The following is a 22,171-nucleotide window of genomic DNA, read 5'->3' on the forward strand; positions in this document are numbered from 1 at the left end:
ACAACTGGGCCTCTAAGAAGAAGAGAAAAATTAATATATAAAATGTTAATCTTGAGTTAAAATCACTATACGGATTTAAACATTTTTCATTATTATTTTTTTTTATTGAATTCAAATAAAATTGTTTTTTTTTTTTAAATTTGTTATTAAAACATTTGGTGAAGGTAAAGAAAGCCTGCACGAGAAGCACGCAAAAGTTCAATGAAATTTACCGGTAAAAGTATTTTGCCGTAGCAGCATTTGTATTGTTGCTCGCTCAGTAAACATACAGTGGGTGTTATTGATCAGGAGTAGAAATTGACTCCCATGGGAGATTGAAACCCTCCCGAAGTGGAGGGGGTAATCTGACCTTTTTTCTTTAGAATCACTAGTGGACAAATTGTTTATTAAGAAAAAAAAAAAAGGCAAAGGAAAAGGAAGCCCACACGAGAAGCACGGCAAACTTCAAAAAAAGTTTACAGGTGAAACTACATTATGAACATTTTTTACAACGCCAGAACTTCCAATATGACTCTGTTTGTGATTCAATTAGTGATTCTAAAGAAAAAAAAGGTCAGGTTACCCTTCTACACTTCGGGAGGGTTTCAAACTCCCGTGGAATTCAACTTCTACTCCAGACCGATAACACCCACCGTCCGTTTACAGAGCGAACAACAATACAAATGCTGTTACGGCAAAGTACTTTTACCGGTAAATTTCATCGAACTTTTGCATGCTTCTTGTGCAGGATTTCTTTACCTTAGCCAAACATTCTGCTTTTTAAATAAAAAGTACCTAATTTGTTAAATTTAGTGTGCTTATGTATATGTGTTAGAATTTTCATTTTCCATTTAAAAATATAACACTAGTCAATATTAAATTTTTTTTAAATATTTGTTGCATGGATTATCATTAAATCAATATTATGTTAAATTATGCAATTAATTTTTGCTCTGGATTGCTTAATTCACATTTATAAATAACAGAAAATTTTATAATATTGCAAAGTATTATACTTCCCCACATGGCTGGCAAAATTTTCTGGGGAAAACACTGCTACAGTAGATATAAACAAGTCAGCAATCAAGTGAAAAAGGAGATTAGAAGTTCTAGTGCAAATTTCATTAGCTAAAACAGCCAGTAACTTGCTCACCGCTCTTTCAACACCTCACAGCTCTTTTTGCTATTGGAGAGTTTTGAGCGACAAACACAAACTTTATGCCTAAATTCAATACATCCTCTTGTCCCTTAGTAAACCATTTATTGCTCAGATTGCATATGAAATTGCAACCAGAATTCTCATTTCCAATATTATTATGCTCAGCAGCAGCCAACTTTCCTCAGTTTGTAGACATCTGCGATTTGAGCTGCTTTAGCTAGCTCCACCCTTGTAATGAGGAAAAAATGTGCAGGGGCCAACCATCTACTTAAACTATAGAATAACATATATTATTATTATTATTATTAGCCACACAATGCAAAGGAAGCCTGAGGCATATGCTGCACCAGCCAAAACAAAATTCCCAATTTACCCAGAGAGAGAGAGAGAGAGAGAGTTGGAAGTAGAAAGGAATCACCAAGAAAGAGAAGAATGATGATATACAGCTCAGGATTCTGGGTGTGCCAAGCCCATCCTCACCAGATGCGAGTCCTTTTTTTGTGTCTCCTAACATAGTTCAAACAACCGTGTAGTTTACCAATCCAGATGTTCAACACCTAATTCAGACACAACTTCGCAACACACAATAGACAACCACAAAGGGCAATTTAACACGAAATCCATGGGGAGTAAGACTCTCTTACTCGTATATTACAAACATATCCGAGAAATGGAACACGGCAAAGAGGCATTCTCACCCATTGCCACTGCATGCATTCCCTACTATCCGGATTCAACAGAGCGGATCTCTAGAATATTATGCAGGCAGGCTGTGTGCAGCTGCCTGGGTGAAGATTGCACACAGTTGTGTCAAAGCTAAAGATCTGGTAACTATTGAGGGTACAAGTGGGGTCATATATAAGATCAAATGTCTGGATTGTAGGGAGTGCTATGTTGGAGAGACAAAACACGGGTTCAAAGATCGTGTGGGGAAACATATTAAAGCAATAAAGACTGCAGACCGTCAGCACTGATTGTTCACATAGGTATTGGAACCGAAAATGGCTCAAGAGCTTGTGGATTTGTTCTTCGGAACATAATAACATCAATATAGATAGTGGAGTCCTTATTCATCCCCTCTTTGAATGAACGGAATAAACAGTTCTGCATGGCATGCTCCCAAGCCATTTCCAGTCTCCATGCACAAGTGCAGGATAATGACCATGCTCCTGCAGTAATGCGTGCTGTGAACCGTGATGCTGCTGATCTAATTTAAGAATCTGCTGTGACAGTTAAGTTTTACTGTCACGGCAAACTAGCAACTGAAAGCTACAGTTGTTTTTGTTGCTTTTAATTTTACATATTTTAATTTTATCTATCATTTTATAACTTATAACTTTATAGGCAGTGTATTTCATTTTTATAACAAATGTTATCCTGTCTTATTTTATTATTATTTTAATAAAGTTTCAGTCATAGATGGTGTGTTTCACTGCAGTTATTATGAGTTAGAACTTTCCCAACCCCAGAGGCCAAGGTGAAGAATTGGAGAGGTTAGCTTGGGGGGTGGAGAAGTCCCATGTTTCTTATCAAAAGCATTCACAGATTTTGACCAGATGCAGGCCAGCAAAGAAACTGTGTGGTGTGAGTCAGCTGGAAGTATAGGGAAAGTGAAAGTGGGGATATGCTACAGACCAAATGATTATGAACAATAACAATAACAAAAGAGCCACTAAAGCAGATGGAATGGGCAAACAAGTGTGAATATTTTTCTTATGGGTAATGTCAGTTTGCCTCTTACTGACTGAAGCAAGGGAAAAGTGAACTCGCCGAGGAGGACAAAAGTTTTAAATCAACTGGACAATTATCACTTACCTCAGTGTGTCAGGGAAATTACTAGGTATAAGAATATTCTAAATCTGATCATGAGCGCCAAACCAGACAACACTGACGGTACAGAAACTCTTAGTGGGAAGTGATTAGGCGGTTTTAAGTTGGGTATTGACAAGAGACATGATGCAGTTGTCAAAAGTAAAGGCATAGGTTTTAATTTTGGGAAAGGGAGACTATAATAGTTTAAGATTCTGAATGACATCTATTAATTGGGTAGGTGACATAGGGAAGAAGAGTACAAGGAATTATGGAACATCCTTAACACAGTAGTCACAGAATTCACAAATGCATATACAGGAATACCTCGCATAGCTTGGTTAATTCGTGTCAAAAAAATACCGCACTATGCGAAACACCGCGCTGATCGAGGTATTATTAGTATGTATTTTAATGTAATGTGTTCCGACAATTTGATTATATGGGTCGAGTTGCAAAAATATAAGGTGTTTGTTTACTATAAATTGATGCACACGAAGTTCTTGCAAAAAAAGAAACTAAAATGATAAAAATGAAAAATACTAGTAAGTACTGTACAAATGATTTTTATTGCAGTATGTACATACCAAAAGAATATACCATATTTCCCCATGTATAAGACGCACCTTTTTTCGAAAAATTTGGGGTCAAAAAACTGGGTTCGTCTTATACAGTGGTTGTAGATTTTTTTAATTGCATTTCCCGCTTTTTCGCACTTGTTGTCTTTGCACTCATTGTTTCGCACTTGTTACCGGTATATTGGGTTACGTTTCGCCACGTTCTGCCCAGAAATGGCTCAGAAAAAATTTTCGTACAGTGCTGAATTCAAGTTATGAGGAGTTGTATGAATTTTATGATGAATAAAACTTGAGTTCAATAACTTTATGTAATACATTTTTTTTTTCAAATTTCGGGCCACAAAATTAAGGTGTGTCTTATACATGGGAAAATATGGTAAGTGAAGTATGTACTGTATTTTTATTTTGAAAAATAACTGATCAGCTTAGTTTACGCAGTTTTTTCTTCTTTTTATTTGCATACATCTCTTTATAACATCGAATGTCATTTTGCAACGCCTGCCTTACTTTCATACCTCGTTCAATGTTTGGATCTAGAAGAACACTCAGCGCCATTACATTTGTTCTTTCCACTCATATTTGCGTAATAAAGGTGTAACGTTTTTAAAAAGTAATCTTTAATAAAAATACACAGTGAAAAATATTTGTACAGCTTATGCACAATCAACGACCTCAACGCTTGGAATCTAGAATGTTTACTAATGTATGAATGCTAGCAGGAGTCCGTATATAATGGGAGTTTCAACAACAGTCAGAATGACCTTGAATCCATAATGCATTGGCCTACGTGCTGGCATTATAATACATACATACATACATACATATCAAATGTATTGGTGTGTAACACAGTTAATTTTTTTCTTTCAATTTGTAAACCGCGCTATAGTGAAACCTGTGCTGTTCGAAACCGTGCTATGCGATGTATTAAGAAAATAATGCAGAACGAGGAGGAGGGTGCAGAAATGAATAAATAAAGAGATGGCCAGATTAATACACAAGAAAAAGCTTCCAGGGATGAATACAGGCAGTATACAGAGCAAGAAATAAATACAGAGCAAGAAAAAGTACTGAAGCTTAGAAGAACTAAGATGAGCTGTAACAGTACCACATGAACGGTTAGGCTGGAAAGGACTGATAATAAAAAATCACAAGATAAGAGAGCAAAGGATTGGGAGTTTTTTCACATATGTGAAAAACTCATCCTCATTCAAAATGAATCAGATCACACTCATGTATAATGGATACATGAGAGTTATAAATAATCCAGTTAATGTTGCCATCAGCTGGGTTATTTTTCATCAATCTTTACAGATGATAAACCTATCAAGGCAAGTATAAAATGTGAGTGAAGCACAGCAGAATTAAATTAGCTATACTGAAATTACAGAAGACTGTTCATTAAAAAAAAAAAAAACTTTTAAGCCTAAAGGCAAGTAAGGCTCCTCAGGTTGATGGCATATACCCAGTAATTATGAGAAAGGCAGCAAGAGATTGGGAGTTTTTTCACATATGTGAAAAACTCATCATTGAATCATTAAAAGGGCATCATGGAGGAGATTCCTTTGGTTTTAGAACTGCCTCTGAATAAAAGTAAATAAAATAAAATCCAAAAGAATCGAAATGAAGAGATAACTTGCCTCTTTAAACAGAATCCATCTTCAGTTTAAGTGGTGAATATGAGGTAAAATTTTGAAGTGATCAAAAACTTCATTCCCTTTTGATAGCATAAGGTACAAAGTAAAACTATACAGCATAATACATAGCACTTTATTAGGAATCTATTACCTTAACATAGTACTGTCAATTAATCGATTAAATTTATAAATCTTGTTAATTTTTAATTGTTAATTAAATTGCATTGAAACGGAAATCATGACCCAGAGTACGGCAGCAAAGCAACATGCAAAAAGTAGTGGGAGTGCTGTGGCTTGGGAGAGAACAGAAGGGGATTATCCAAAAAACAGACCTGTTAGTTTAACTTCTGTTCTGGGAAAAATAATGGAGTCAGTGGTTAAAGAAGCATTGCAGGATCATCTAGACAAGACTGCAGTAATAATTCACACAAAGCATGAGTTTGTTAAGAACAATTTGATTGGATACTATGATGTGGCGCCTCCGTAGCCAGGTGGACAGGAGCAACAGTGCGTAGCACATACTTCTTGATTAGACCGGGATTCGAGCCCGTGTCCACTAAATACGGAGGATGCAGAAAGGTCAGGAAATGACCACCGCATATCACTGGAGCCATATGGCCTTAGTTGCTAATGCGTCTAAAAAAAAAAAAATAATAATAACAACAATAACTATGATGTGGTCACAAAGAAAGAGGGTGCAAAAAATAATTTTGATATCATATACTTGGATTTCAGAAAAGTTTTGATACTGTTGCACATGGAAGACTACAGTACAAATTGAAGTCATTATCATCAGCCATTTTCAATCCGCTGCAGGCTGAAGGCCTTCCAGCAACTTTCCAGTTCCTTCTGTTTTGTGCAATGGCCATCCATTTACTACTCACAAACTCATGAATTTCACCTGTCCATCTCCGTTGTTGTCTTCCAGGTTTTCTCTTAGCTCCTCTTGGGTACCATTCTGCTATTTTCTTAGTCCATCTGTCATCATGTCTTCAAGCTATGTGTCCTGCTCAAGACAATTTTAGTTCTTTAGTTTTGATAAGAATGCCCTTTACTTGAGTTTGCTGCCTAATTCATGCATTTCTCTTATCTAACAGTCTGATTCCCAATATAATTTCGTTCCATTCTTCACTGTGTAGTTCTCAACTTCTCTTGAGTGCCCAAGTTTCACTTCCATAAGTCATGGTGGGGAGTACACATTGGTTCATTATTTTACGTTTCAGACAAACTGGGATAACGCTCTTCAGTATGTGACTATATTTCCTGAATGCTTATCCACCCAAAATTTATTCTTCTCTTGAGTTCCAGCCTTTATTATTATTTCAGCTAATGACTTGTCCCAGATAAGCATATGAATCCACCTTTTAAATTACTGCTCCTTCAATGATTATATCAGTGATCGCAGTGTACTGATGTGGAATTTACTTAAAGATGTAACTTCTTCCCTTTACTCCTGATGGAGTAAAGGGAAGAAGGGTTTTTGCTTTCTTAAAGGTAAGTACAGTCGTCTCAAAAAATTTTTAAATTCTGTACAGTGGGATCAACTGATGTGTTACCAACAGTGAATTCTAAATGGGAAGCTTTCAGGGACTTTAATCTTGGAGGGTACTAGGTGTTCATACTAACTAAGAAATACTGTTCAAAGTTTAATCCTAAGTGGATATCAGATGAATTAATGAGGCTCATGGCAGAGAAGAGAAATACATGGGATGCATATAAATTATCAGGCAAACACAGAAGCCTATGACAGATATAAGCTAGTCTGTAATCAAGTCACAAAGGAGGTTAGGCAGGTGAAGGCAGATTATGAGAAATCTATGGCAAAGAATGCAAAGAAAAACAACAAAGAGTTCTTTACTTATGTAAACTCTAGAAGGAGAGGGATAAATCAGATTAGTCCACTTAACATAGAGGGTTTGACTATTGATGATCGTGCTAAGGTAGCTGATAAACTGAATGAGCATTTTACATCTACATTCACACATGAGGAGTTATTGAAAGAGGGGAATGAACAGAAGTTTATCAAACTTTAACAGGAAGCTAAATGATTTTGTAATAACTGAGAGCAAAGTGGAGGAGAAATTGTTCAAGTTCAACATAAGGAAGGCACCTGGGAGGGATGGGATCTATCCAGTTATATTAAAGAGGGCAGCAAAGGAAGAAAGCAAACCCTTAGCCATAATTATGGATGCTTCCTTGGACTCAGGGGCGGTCCCCATAGACTGGAGATGTGCAAATGTGTCCCCAATTCACAAATGGGGATCAAAGGGTGACACGAGTAATTACAGACCTCTTAGTCTAACTTCTGTTCCAGGCAAAATAATGGAATCACTGGTTAAGGAAGCAATGCAGGATCATCTAGACAAGATTGCAATTATAGTTCAGACACAGTATGGGTTTATTAAGGGGAAGTCTTGTCTGACCAATTCGATTGGATACTATGATGTGGTCACAAAAGAACTGGATGCAAAGAATAATTCTGATATCATATACTTGGATTTTAGGAAAGCTTTTGATACTGTGGCACATTGAAGACTACTGTACAAATTGAAGCATTATGGCATTAAGGGCAAGTTGCTACAATGGATAAAAGGATGGTTGAGTGGGAGAAGACAGAGTGGTTATCAATGGACACTGCTCTTCATAGACTAATGTTATTAGTGGAGTCCACCAGCGTTTGGTGTTGGGCCTATTGTTGTTTTCGGTATTTATCAATGATATTGTTGAAGGTATATCAGGGTTAATGTCAAGTTTGCAGATGATATGAAGGTTTACAGGGTTGTTAATGACAGTAATGATAGTACACTACTGCAACAGGATCTGGAGAAGTTGAGCAGATAGGCTAACAGGTGGCAACTGAAGTTTAACATTGACAAATGTAAAGTACTGCATATGGGTAGCAGCATCCCGCAGAGTAACGTACCAAATGGGTGGTACTTACACTCAAGGGTAGCGGAAAATGAAAAGGACCTTGGGGTAATATGCAGTCAAATATGAAGTTTTCTGCGCAGGGCAAAAACGCTGCAAGAGTAGCTCATGGTGTCTTGTCTTGATATACAAGAATTTTGCTAGCAGGGATAAAGGGGTCATTGTCCCCTTGTATAAGACAATGGTTAGGCCACACCTTGACTGCTGTATACAGAGAAGAGTAACAAGATTGGTGAGTGAAACAAAGGGTAGGTGTTACCAAGAAATGCTTAATTTTTGCAAATTGCTGTTCTGGAGACTGGGCACCTGCAAGGTGATATAATTCAGGTGTATAAGACCTTCAATAGATTGAGCAAGCTCAATGCTCAGATTACTCACCTGAGGTGGCATAAATTCAAATTGAGGAAAGACAATTGTAGAATAGATGTGCGGAAATTTGCCTTTAGCCAGCAGGTGGTTGATAGTTGGAACAAAGTTCCATCTGCTGTAGTGGAGGTTAGCAACTTAAATAAGTTGAAGGCAGAACCAGACATACATTTGGAGTGAATGGATGGGTGAAATGATGTTTTTTTTTTTTTTTTTTTTTTGGCTGATGCTATATAAGCTTGCCTTCTTGCATCATATGCCTTTACTAATGTTAATGCTACTGTATATGGGTAGCAGTAACAGTAGAGTAACGTATCAACTATGTAGTACTACATTTATTCTCCATTACCGAGTGTAGTATCAACTGTGTGGTACTATATTCAAGATAGCAGAGAATAAAAAAGATCTGTAAGTAATTGTGCAGTCAGATATGAAGTTTTCTGAGCAGTGTAGAAGAGCTGTATATCATTGACATGGGGTCATGTCAATGATATACAGGAATTTTCCTAGCCGGGATAAGGAGGTGATTATCCCCTTGTATAAGGTAATGGTCAGGCCTCACTTTGAGTACTGCAGACAGGTCTGGAGGCCTCATTTTAGGAAGGATGTAGAGTTGATAGAAAGAGTACAGAGAATAGCAACAAGACTGGTGAGGGGCACAACTGGGTGCTCTTAGCAAGAAAGGCTAAGTTCTACAAATTGCAACATCTGGACACTAGGAACCTGCGAGGTAATCTGATTGAAGTGTATAAGTCCTTGAATGGTTTCAGCAAGCTCAATGCTGATGGGATTCTTGCTTAGATTACAAACTGAGGGCATAAACTCAAATTGAGGACAGACAGATGTAGAATAGATGTGCAGAAATTTGCCTTTAGCCAGCGAGTAGTTGATTGTTGGAACAAACTAACATCTGTCTTTGTGAAAGTTGATAGCTTAAATAAATTCAAGGAAGAAGTGAACTAGTTTTGGAGCAAATAGATGGGTGAAATGGGAAGGGGTTTTTTTTGGATAAGCTTGCTTTCTTACATCATACGTCTCTGCTAATGTTAAAATTCTGGGTTTTAATCTCTCTAATGGAAATTTTTAAGAATCCTTTTCACTTTTAGGAAAGATGTCACTTACAAATTTCAGATATTTTTTTTCTTATATTTTTTCTTATTTATCTTTTTTGATATATGGTTATATTTAGTATTAGTAATGGCCACATGGTTCAAGGAAGCCTATGGGTAGCACCAGCTAAAAAATAAATAAAATAAAATAACAAAAAAATATAAAAATAATAAAGTATAAAAATAAAATAATAATAAGAAAATTTTAAAAAATTAATGATTAAAAAGAGAAAAGCAAATAGACAACCTATGCATTTTCCTCCCCCCATAGGTAATTATCCAACTGACCGTTGAATTTAACCAAACTGTCAGCCTCTACAACCCATGTAGGTAACTTTTTCCAGTAATTTACAACTCGCTGGCTAAAATAAAACTTCCTGCAATCCAGCAGAAACATCTCCCCCCCATAACTTGAAATTATGGTCCATAGTACTAGAATCATTTATATACGTGAAAATTTCCTCCTCATTCATTTTACTTATGCCTCTCAGAGTTTCGAACACCTCAATCAAGTCTCCGCTAAAGTCCCTAGTTTCCAAGCTCATATATTTGAAGTATTTCCTCATATGGACAGCCTTTTGCCAATCTCACTAAGCGAGTTATCCGCATTTGGACCCTTTCAAGAAGTACAATGTCTTTCTTTAGGTGCAGGCTCCATACTTGAACACAGCATTCCAAGTGTGGTCTAACAATAGCCTTATAAAATGGGATTATGACGTCCTTATCTCTACTAGCAATTGTTTGATAAATAATCAAAAGCACACCATGGGCGTTCCATGCAACGAGTCTACAATGCTCAGAACACTTCATGTCTTGACTGTATCGTAAAACCAAAGTCCCTTTCCTTCACTACCAGCTTTAGTTCAACTCCACCAAGTGTAAAAGTTATTTTGGGGTTACTGTTCCCCAGGTACACCTTGCTGGATTAAAGTAGCTGCCTTTTTCTGACCATCCCTGAAGTCTATCTAGGTCACTCTGAAGAATCTCTGCTTGGTGGTGATCATTAATTACACTATCAATATTTACATCATCTGCAAATTTATATCACACCCTCTATCCCTTCATCAATGTTATTTATGAAAACCAAAAACAACAGTGATCCTAATACTGATCCTTGGGGAACCCCACTTCTAACATCAATCCAATCTCATTTATCACAACCCTCTGCCTCCTGCACTGAAGTCATCCAGCTATCCATCTAAGGATTTTCCCTGTGATTCCAACCTGTTCCAACTTATAAAATAACCACTCATGTGAGACTGAGTCAAATGCTTTGCTGAAATCCAAATAAACAATGTTGAAATTATTTTCTAAATCCAGCTCGTGAGTGACCCTTTCAAAATAGCAAACCAGATTTGTTAAACATGATTTTCCCTTTACAAAACCATGCTGTATATCCTTCAGAATTCCATTTTTATCTAAATGATCCTGAATTCCACCCTTGATCATTGTCTCCATGACTTTTGCTGCTACTGAAGTTAGACTAACCGGCTGGTAACTTCCCACCACTCTTGGAACTGCCCTTACGTACTGGAGATACATTGACACTTTTCCAATCGAACAGAACCATTCCTGAGTTCAGTGATGCTCTCATAATTAGCCTCAATGGTTCAATGCACTCACTTGCCGCCTCCCTTAAGATTATAGGATATATGCCACTAACCCCAGGAGCCTTACTGGCCTGTAGGCACTAAAGTTTTTTCATTAATTAAACATGAAATTTCAACATCATTAATTACATTTTTTTCAACTTCACTCCCATAATATGTCATTGACATAAAGGGTTTTTCTTCTGTAAATATTGATGCAAAGTAACTGTTGAGTTCATTTGGAACTTCAGCTGGGGTATCTAATACTATCCCAAATCCAATACATAAGTGTGTAATCTGGTTTGTCCTTTTCTTCTTTGCATTAATATATGTGACGAATTGATTATCCTCCACTCTTTGCTCTCTTTGCCAGCGATTTCTCATAACCTGCCTTTGCCAGCCTAACCATTTCTGTGGCACTATTACAGATCAATTTGTAGCTGTTATTGGCTTCAGTACTTTTTATTGCCATCTTTTTCTGCTCAGGTAATCTGGCAACTTCATTATTCATCCAACTTGGAATCTTCCTTGTGAAGTATTTTTTTAATGGTGTATAAGCATTCAAGGCATCTGTGATTAATGTTTTAAAGATATATCATAGTTCAATTGTATTCGCTCTCTGTGAGATATCTACCCAGTTAATAGAGGCCATGTAGCATCTTAAGCCATCGTAATTTCCTTTCCTGAAATTATAACCCATTCCTTTGCCTTTAACTACTGCTACCTCTCTCTCTCCCTCTCTCTCTCTCTCTCTCTCTCTCTTCATTGTCTACTGTAGAACTCCGCGATCACTTCCTGCTAGTGGTTCCTGTACTGTCAGCCCTATTAAGTCATCTGGTTCATGGGTGATGATGAGGTCTAGAATATTCTTTTCCCTAGTACTTACCCTGACATGTTGATACAAATAGCAATCATCTAGTTGATTTAAAAATTTTGTCCCCCATGTGGAGTTTCCTTCCTATTTGCTTGAATCAATTAGAGGCAAATTAAAATTGCCCATAATAAGACTTTCATGTTTACTCAGGGGCACACCAGGAGTGTGCAAAAATTTATACGACGCCCCATTAATTAAAAACATCAGAAAATAATATTCTAAAATTTAGCATAATTTCTCTCTAAATCAGCCCAAAATTATCACTACTAATTTTATAATACATATGAAAACCACATTAGGAAAAGTAAAAATAAACCACACACAAAGAGTTAAATAGCCAGCATCTCTTTTATTTGAAATAAAAAGATACAAATACAAGAAAACAATTAATAGACAATAATGGTAAATAACAAATGATAAATAGAGAAACATACATATTATATGTAATTAAGTGTATAGAATGTACTTTAAATTTGTAAACACAAAATAAGTCATTAAATGAATTTGACTTTTCTAGCTTTCATTAAAGAAAGGATGTGAATAATGTCATGAATATCAAGTTAATCAAGTAGTCGGACTCAATTTAAATTATCACAAGATCTGATAGTCAATTTTACAACATTGTGGAGCGTAAATAATTTTTTATGATTTTTTAATTTAGAAAAAGACTGCTCCGCAGACCCAACTGATACAGGTAATGATAAAAGAATGCGGAGGGCTATTGTGAAGTTTGGATAATCATCATCATCATCAGCCATTTTCAATCCACTGCAGGATGAAGGCCTCTCCAGCAACTTTCCAGTTCCTTCTGTTTTGTGCAATGGTCATCCATTTACTACCCACAAACTCATGAATTTCATCTGTCCATATCCGTTGTTGTCTTCCAGGTTTTCTCTTAGCTCCTCTTGGGTACCATTCTGCTATTTTCTTAGTCCATCTGTCATCATGTCTTCGAGCTATGTGTCCTGCCCAAGACAATTTTAGTTCTTTAGTTTTGATAAGCATGTCCTTTACTTGAGTTTGCTGCTTTATTCATGTGTTTCTCTAATTCTAACACTTTGATTCCCAATATAATTTGTTCCATTCTTCACTATGTAGTTCTCAGCTTCTCTTCCATTCTTTTGGTGAGTGCCCAAGTTTCACTTCCATAAGTCATGGTGGGGAGTATACATTGGTTCATTATTTTATGTTTCAGATAAATTGGGATATTGCTCTTCAGTATGTGACTATATTTCATGAATGCTATCCATCCAAAATTTATTCTTCTCTTGACTTCCAGCCATTTATCATTATTACAGCTAATAATTTGTCCCAGATAAGTATATGACTCCACCTTTTCAATTACTGCTCCTTCAATCATTATTTCCCTTTCCATGGCATGCTTGTTCATCATTACTTTTGTTTTAGCCACATTCATCTTTAGTCCAAAATCCTTACTAACTCTGCATAACTGATTAAGATTTTCCTCTAATTCTTTGAGATCGTGGCTTATGACCACAATGTCATCTGCAAATTGTAAATGGTTTAGGTACTCTCCATTCACATTGACTCCTTTCTGCGACCTGTCTAATCTTCTGAAATCTTCCTCAAGGGCAGTAGTAAACAACTTCGGAGATATTGTGTCTCCTTGTCGAACTCATTTCTCAATTTTAAATTTACTACTCTCTCTCTTTGTCTAGTCTAATAAAGAAGGTAGCATTCTCATATATTTTCTTAAAAATCATAATACATGGGGTATAGTTGCCTTGTCTTTCCAGTGCCAGAAACATTGCCTTATGCTGCATGGAGTCAAATGCCTTTTCATAATCCACAAATGCCAGGTATAATGGTGTTTTACATTCATTTGCTTTCTCCATCATCTGTGACATTACGTGAAGATGATCCATAGTTGAGAATCCTGTCCTAAAGCCAGCTTGCTCTTTCGGTTGATTCTCATCAAGTATTCTTTCTAATCTGTTAGTAATGACACATGTGAACAACTTGTTGATGTGGAATAACAAGCTAATTGGTCTATAATTTCCAATTTCTGATTTATCTTCTTTCTTATGCAGCAAAACTATGATTGCATTATTCCACTCCTTAGGCATCACACCTTTTCTAATGCATTTTGTGAAGTCTTGCCAGTTTTTGTGTCATGTCTCTTCCTCCCAATTTTAACAACTCTACAGTAATTTAATCTTCCCCCGGGGCTTTATGATTCTTCATTTCCTTCAATGCATGTTCTACCTCATCAGGAAGGATATCAGGTATGTTGTAGGTGTTACTAATTTGCGAACCATCTTCCCCTTTGCTGGCTTCATTCCCTCGCTCCTTGTATAACTCTTTATAGTAGTCTTCTGCTATTTGAATTATGCCTTCTCTGCTGTTTATAAGTACACCATCGCTATTATTCAGTTTCAGTATCATTTGCCTTTCTGTATTACTGCTCATGGCTGCTGATTTAAATCCTTTGTTTTCCCGTAATGCTTGTTCTACTTTTCTTCTGTTAATTTTCTTATGTCCCCTCTGAGTCTCTTTCTAATGGCTTTGCATAACTCAGTATACTCAATTTTCTCCCTGTCAGTGTTTTTCTTGATCTTCATTTGTTGTCTTCAGTTCATCATGACAAGTGTTTCTTGACTGATTTTTTCTTCTTTGGATTTCTTTTTACCTATATGTTTCTCGGGCTTTATCACTTCCAGAAAGTTGTAATATTCCTCGTCAATATCTTGGTCCTGAGCAGTCTGCAAAAGCTCAAACTTGTTCTTAAGTTCCAGTACATACTGCTTTTTCTCCTCTTCTGTTATCTCAAAGACCTTTGTATTATTTACTCGAGTCAGCTTTTTCCTTTCTTTTCTTACATCTATATCAAGTGTGCATCTTACCATTCTGTGATCACTTCCAACTTACCTTGTTCAGGACAGTAACATCATTCACGATATATCTTCTGTTAGTGAGGTTGAAGTCGATTTCATTAGTTGTTAATCCATTTGGGCTCTTTCTGTTCCACTTTCCATGTCCACTTTCTGTTCACCCTTTTCTTGAAAAAAGTGTTCATTACTGACATTCCTCGAGATTCTTCAAATTCCACAAGTCTTTCACCTCTTTCATTTCTTTAACAAATTCCAAAATTTTCTATAGTTTCCCCTTTCTGCACTGTTTTGTCTCTTTCCAACCTTAGCATTAAAATCCCCCATAATGATAGGGTAATAAATTTCTGTCATGTAGAAGACTCTCAATTTTGGTGTACATTTCTTCAACTTCTTCATCATCATGGCTCGATGTTGGTGCATAAATCATTATAACCTTTAGCTAATACCTCTTAGAAATCCTGAGTAGTAGTCTTGACACCCTTGGTGATGTACTTTTGAATTCCAAAATGTTGTTTTATATCTTTATGGACCAGAAAGCCAACTCCACCTTCATTCCTTTCACTGTTTCCATTGGTGTACAGCAGATTTCCACTTGATAAACTTATAAGTGATTCATTTCTTCTTGTTGTTTCAGCCAAACCGATGATATTTCAATTCACATTTTCTAATTCCTTTTCCAGTTCTAGGGGGACTTAGGGGGAACAGGCATTCTGTCTGTTATCAGACACTCAGTCTAAAACACTGACGCATCCAATATCTTTCTATTTCAGAAGATTAAGGAGAAGTCCGGTTGGTCTGCCTTCCTAAAATCCACTCATGCACACCTTCTCGATGGTAAGCCCTGTTATGTCACTTAGGTGGCAACGAACGTGTAGAGTGGTTCTCTTCAAGACGCCTGGGCAGCGTGAAGAGGAAAAGACTAAACCCTCCAGCACATGACAGTAAGATGAGAGGATCAGAGTGGAAGCAGAGGGTGCTAAGAATCTTGGGTATGACCAGGCTACCATGCACAGAAACTGAACTTGGCCTGTTACAACGTAAGATCGCTCATCAGTGAAGACAGGATACTACAGCTGGAAAAGTTTGGATAAACTGCTATTAAATCATTTGAATTTATATATTGAATTATTTGGTATATATCATTTTTTAAATCAGTAATTTCTTCACATAAATCATCTGCATCAATGTCTGACTGATTTTCATGAGTTAATTTCTGTTGTAATTTTTTGCAGCAGGATAATAGGTATTTTTTATTTTGTGAATTATTCAATGCATATAAAAATTGAAACGAATCCATATGTTGTTTTAATAAAGTAAATCTTTCTTGCATAGAAACTAAAGTTTGATCTATTATACAGAAATAAAAATTAACTTTGAATGAAGTTTCAGGATTTACTATGCTTTGATCTTCATGTTCATAACCAAATTGAGTTGTTTTCTTACGACGCCTTAGTAGTCTTGCACTACGAAATTTGGTTTCTATGTCAAACTTTTCTGCAATCAATTTGGAACTTTCAACGATTTTTGCAAAACTAGCATCAGATCGATAATCAGTTAAAAACTTATTTAGTTCATTTAATGCATCTAAAGCAAGTTGCAAATTTATAGTTGTAGACTGAAGAATTGTACTGACAAAATTACTTGATTTAAAATTTCATACCACACAGTAACAGAGCAAATAAATGTAAATGTAGAATTTTTCTCCGAGACATTTTGCTTGGTATTTAGATTGTTCATCGACTCTTAAGGGGTCATTAAAAATTTCAAATAATGCATCATAAATTTCAGGTAAATATTTATAGAGAAGCTTTATGGCATCAATTATGCTTGACACCATGTTTCGGATAAGGGCTTTAACATTAAATTAGTAACATGATTGATTAAAATATTCCATCGATTAGTAGACACGGAAAAAAATTTGTATAATTCTTGTACTATATTAAAAAAATTAATTGTTTCAGGATTGACATTAGCAGTATCATTTACAATCAAATTTAGGCTGTGATTTGCAACAAGGGACATGAAAAGAACGAGGGGTTTAAGGCTAAAATTCTTTTTTGTAGACCATTATTTTTGCCGTGCATGTTAGAGCTATTATCATAGCCTTTGCCTCTTATGTTATTTATGTCTAAATTTAATGTTTTTAATAGATCAATAACAAATGTTGTTACTCCAGCTGTAAGATCTAAAATCAGATAAAATGCTAAAAAATGTTCATTAATTTCAATCGATTTTAATGCTGAATTGAGATGAACGAATCTAATTATCACACTTATTTGTTCTATATGAGAAACATCCGGAGTGCAATCTAATATAATTGAAAAATATTTATTTTGCTGACAAATTTATAATATGATTTTTAATATTCAATGCAAAAAAAAAAAAAAAAAGGTAAACTGCAGCCATTATCAAACCCACTGCAGGATGGAAGTCAATTCTCAACAATTCATGTTGAAGGAAATGGACCATAATCTACCATGGTGGTCCAGTGCAGGTTGACAGATCAACTGTATTTAGAAGTCAGGGACTTGAACCCCGGTCTACTCAAGGAGCGTGTGCTACTGCACTCCTGCACTTGACCACTCAGCTACGGAGGCTTATTTGATGCAATTAAATATTAAATATTTTTAATATTTGATGCAATTAAATTTGGAGACAAAATTCAAAATTAAAGTATTTCACTTTGAATTTTGTCTCCAAGATAAGAGGGCATATTTTTATTTTCAGAATCGTTAGTTACACGTCATGTATGTTCTGATATGACAGGATCAAATTTTTCTAGCATTTCAATACATTTAAAAAAATTACCATTGTTGCGATCGTAAAGCTTATTATTTTTGCCACGAAGAGCTAAATTTTGTTTGCTTAAAAATTGTATTACATAAATTATTAATTTTTTAACCTCATGCCACTGCTTACTTTCAATTTCTAATAGTGTTTGTTGCAAATGATCAACAGAAGTTTTGTTTTTTAAGGATAGAAGCAACTGTCTATTTTTTGTAGTTAATGAAGTGAATGTAATTTTTCTTGTGATGATTCAGGTACATTGCTAAATGAAGCCAGTCATTAAATCCCTAGATAAATTTATTGTTATGAGAAGGCTCAAAAAAAGACTCAAAAAACTAAAAAGGATACACGGACTAATAGATTAAAAGTAGCAGCTGGCAAAGGCAAAAGTGATTCTTGCACTGCTTCTATTGACATGCAATTGAGCAGCAGTCTTGAAGGCAAGGCAATGGAGATTTTACAGGCCTGCAGGGAGTCATAGTGGAACAAGTAAATTTATGGGCTGTGTTAGAATAACTAAGTGTAGGAACAGGTATATGTATACTTGTGTGCACGCCGATGCTAGGAGTATAGTTAATAAAACTGATAAGCTTGAAGTGCTAGTCAAGACATCAAAGGCAGATATTGTTGGGATATCAGAGACGTGGTGTCACACTGACATAAGCAGTGTGGAATTGGAATTTGGGGAGTACAATTTGTACAGAAAGCATAGACAGGACAGGAAGGGAGGAGGGGTTATGCTGTTAGTTAAGAAACACATAAAATCTAAGGAAGTGCATCCAATTGATGTTGGTGGACAATGCAATATTGAGTCTGTTTGGTGTGACATAAGCACTGGGAAAGGAAAAATGTTATAGGCCTAATGAATCTGATGAGTATAATTAGCAATTGTGCAGAGAAATAGTGGGCCAGTAAATCAGTGTCTTATAATAGGGGATTTTAATTTCCCTGAGATTGACTGGACTTCCAACAAATCCACAAGGCTTTTGTGGATTTGTTGGATGATTGTTTTCTACAGCAGCATATTCGGGACGCAACTACATGGAGTAATACTCTTGATCTGATTATTAGTAGTGATTCTTCATGAATTAAGAATCTGCAGATAGAGGAACCACTAGGTGGCAGTGATCACAGTGTGCTGAAGTTGGATTTACTCAAAGAGATAACTACCATCAAGGAAAAAGGGAATGGTTTTCGCTTTCGTAAAGGTGACTACAGCGGTCTGAAACAGTATTTAAATTCTATATGGTGGGATCAAGTGAGGATGTACCAACAGCAAATTCAAAATGGGAAGTGTTCAAAGAATTAATCTTGGAAGCTACTAGGCTTTTCATACCAACAAAGAAAGAAATATTGTTCATGATTTAGGCCTAAATGGATGTCAGATGAACTAATTAGGCATGTGACAGAGAAAAAAAAATGCATGCAATACATATAAAAAAACAGGTGATACAGACGGCTACGACAGATACAAGCTGGTCTGTAACCAAGTCACAAAGGAGGTTAGGCAGGCGAAGGCAGATTACAAGAAATCTTTGGCAAAGGATGCAAAGAAAAACAGCAAAGAGTTCTTAACTTATGTAAACTCTAGAAGGAAGGGGATGAATCAGATTGGTCCACTTGATATCGAAGGTTTATCTGTTGATAAGCCTGCTCAGGTAGCTAACAAACTAAATGGATATTTGCATCTACATTCACACATGCAGGGTTATTCAGGGAGGGAAATGCCAGAGATGTATTAAACTCTGGCAGTAAGCTAGATAATCTTGTAATAACTGAGAGCAAAGTGGAGGAGAAATTGTTGAAGATAAACATAAGAAAGGCACCTGGTGTGGATGGAATCTATCCAGTTATATTAAAAGAGGCGGTAAAGGTAGTAAGCAAACACTTAGTCATAATTATGAGAACTTCCATTTAGGCCTAAATGGATGTCAGATGAACTAATTAGGCATGTGACATGGGGGGGGGGGTAGGTACCCATGGACTGGAGATGTGCAAATGTGACCCCAATCCACAAAGGAGGATCAAAGGGAGACGCAGGTAATTACAGATCTGTTAGTTTAACTTCTGTTCCAGGGAAATTAAGGGAGGCACTGGTTAAAGAAGCATTGCAGGATCATCTAGACAAGACCTCAGTTATAGCTTGGACACAGCATGGGTTTGTTAAGGGGAAGTCTTGTCTGACCAATTTGATTGGTTACTATGATGTAGTCACAAATGAACTGGAGGAAAAAATAACTTTGATATCATATACAGTGGATTCCGATTATTTGGGCCACCGGTTAATCAGGGCAGCCGTTTATTTGGGGCAAATCTTAAAAAACAGAAACCAATCGAGAAAATAGCTAGGGTTTACTTCGTTTAATTGGGACAGCATGCCATTTAATCTGGGCAGGAGACTGCAGCACTGGAGATCACCCTGCAATTGTCTCTGACCGTACCACATGATTCGGTCTGATTTCTGGAGGTCACAACCATAAAACAATAAAAACCATTAGCATTCACCTGTTTATTGGGCTTTTCTGTTAGTCAACTCTATCATAAACGGACGGTAAACTCGATCTTACTGAATTTGTGATAATACCGATAGCTGGAATCCTGTGGGTTATTATGGTGAAATGTGTTTACACTTCCATGAAATCTTCAATCATATAAAAAAATTAATTTTCAAATCTTCTCTTCATTCCTATTTTTAAAGCTTTGTAACTCGTTACTCCGTTCTCACTTGCATGTATTGTGTTACTTGCAATTTGTGTGTGTGCCGTGTTCTTTGTTGTTGATTGCCTATCTTTTTATTGTTTTAAATTTTAACCCCAACCCACAAATGTCAGTGAACAGAAATGTCAACTATTTCGAATGTACATATTACAGTACGTATTAATTATTCTGATTATCGCGTATATTCTTCGATTCTCCAATATTTTTTAATTGGTAAGGTAAAAAAAGGTAAATTTCTGCTTAATACATCTTTGCTTTTATAGCCTGTGGATAATATTCCTCCTATTTTCACTAATTAGAATCGTTGTTTAATAGAATTAAAATTCAATTCACAAACGTGATCACAATGACCGGCACTTACTGCACATCGTATAGTGAACGGTACTTTACTATGTTGAGTTTGTCGTAACGTGATTTGATTGTACAGTGAACCAATTGTAAAAAGGGGGGTACATTATATTTTTAACTATTTACGTGAAACTTCGGATAATTGGGGCAGCCGCATAATCGGGCCAAAATGCACTAGTCCCGATGTGTCCCAAATAACCGGAATGGACTGTATTTGGATCTTAGAAAGGCCTTTGATACTGTTGCACATGGAAGACTGCTGCACAAATCGGAGCAATGTGGCATTGGAAGCAAATTGCTGCTATGAATAAAGGGATGGTTGAGTGGGAGAAGACAGAGAGTGGTAATCAATGGACACTTCTCTTCGTGGACTAATGTTATTAGTGGAGTCCCTCAGGGTTCAGTGTTGGGTCCATTGTTGTTTATACAGTGAACCAATGGTAAAAAAGGGGGGGTACATTGTATTTTTAACTATTTACGTGACACTTCGGATAATTGGGGCAGCCACTTAATCAGGCCAAAATGCACTAGTCCCAATGTGTCCCAAATTGAGGATGGTATATCAGGCTTAATGTCCAAGTTTGCAGACAATATGAAGGTTGGTAGGGTTGTTAATGACACTACGCTGCTGCAACAGGATCTAGAAAAGTTGAGCAGATGGGCTGAGAAATAGCAAATGAAATTTCACATTGACAAATGTAAAGTACTACATATGGGAAGCAGTAACCCCAGAGTAACGTATTAACTCTGTGGTACTACACTGACAGTGGTAGAGAATGAAAAGGACCTGGGGATAATTTTGCAGGCAGATATGAAGTTATCTGCTTTAAGATAACTTCATATATCAAGATATTCCTGTATATCTTGTCAATGATATACAGGAATTTTTATAGCAGGGATAAGGAGGTGATTATCCCCTTGTATAAGGCAATGGTCAGGCCACACCTTGAGTACTGTATACAGGTCTGGAGGCCTCGTTTTAAGAAGGATGTAGAGCTATTGGAACAACGTTTTAAGAAGGATGTAGAGCTATTATAGAAAAGGGCAACAAGATTAGTGAATGGAACAAAGGGTTGCTCTTACGAAGAAAGGCTTAAGTTTTGCAAATTACAGTGTCTGGAGACTAGGCACCTGCGAGGTGGGTCTGATTGAGGTGTATAAAGCCTTGAATGGTTTGAGAATGCTCAATGCTGAGGGGATTTTTCCTCTTGCTCAGAATAATCACCTGAGAGGGCGTAATTTAAAATTGAGGAAAGACAGTTGTGGAAGTTTGCCTTTAGCCAGCGGGTGGTTGACTGCTAGAACAAACTTCCATCTCTCGTTGTAGAAGTTGATAGCTTAAATAGATTCAGGGCAGAACTTGACAAACATCTGGAGCGAGTGGAAGGGTGAAATAAGGAGTTTTTTTTTTTTTTTGGCTAATGCTATATAAGCTTGCTTT

The 22,171-nt window shown here is 36.4% G+C and overlaps 1 protein-coding gene across 5 annotated transcripts in view; it reads right to left on the bottom strand.

Annotated features, from left to right (window-relative positions):
• The window catches only part of Alg12 (Alg12 alpha-1,6-mannosyltransferase), a 295,448-nt gene that overhangs the window by 238,456 nt on the left and 34,821 nt on the right, over positions 1 to 22,171 (bottom strand). The gene's annotated exons all lie outside the window — the stretch shown is intronic.

Source organism: Mastigoproctus giganteus, chromosome 4 (genome assembly GCF_048544385.1).
Source record: "Mastigoproctus giganteus isolate SK-2022 chromosome 4, ASM4854438v1, whole genome shotgun sequence".
Lineage (NCBI taxonomy): Eukaryota > Metazoa > Arthropoda > Arachnida > Uropygi > Thelyphonidae > Mastigoproctus > Mastigoproctus giganteus.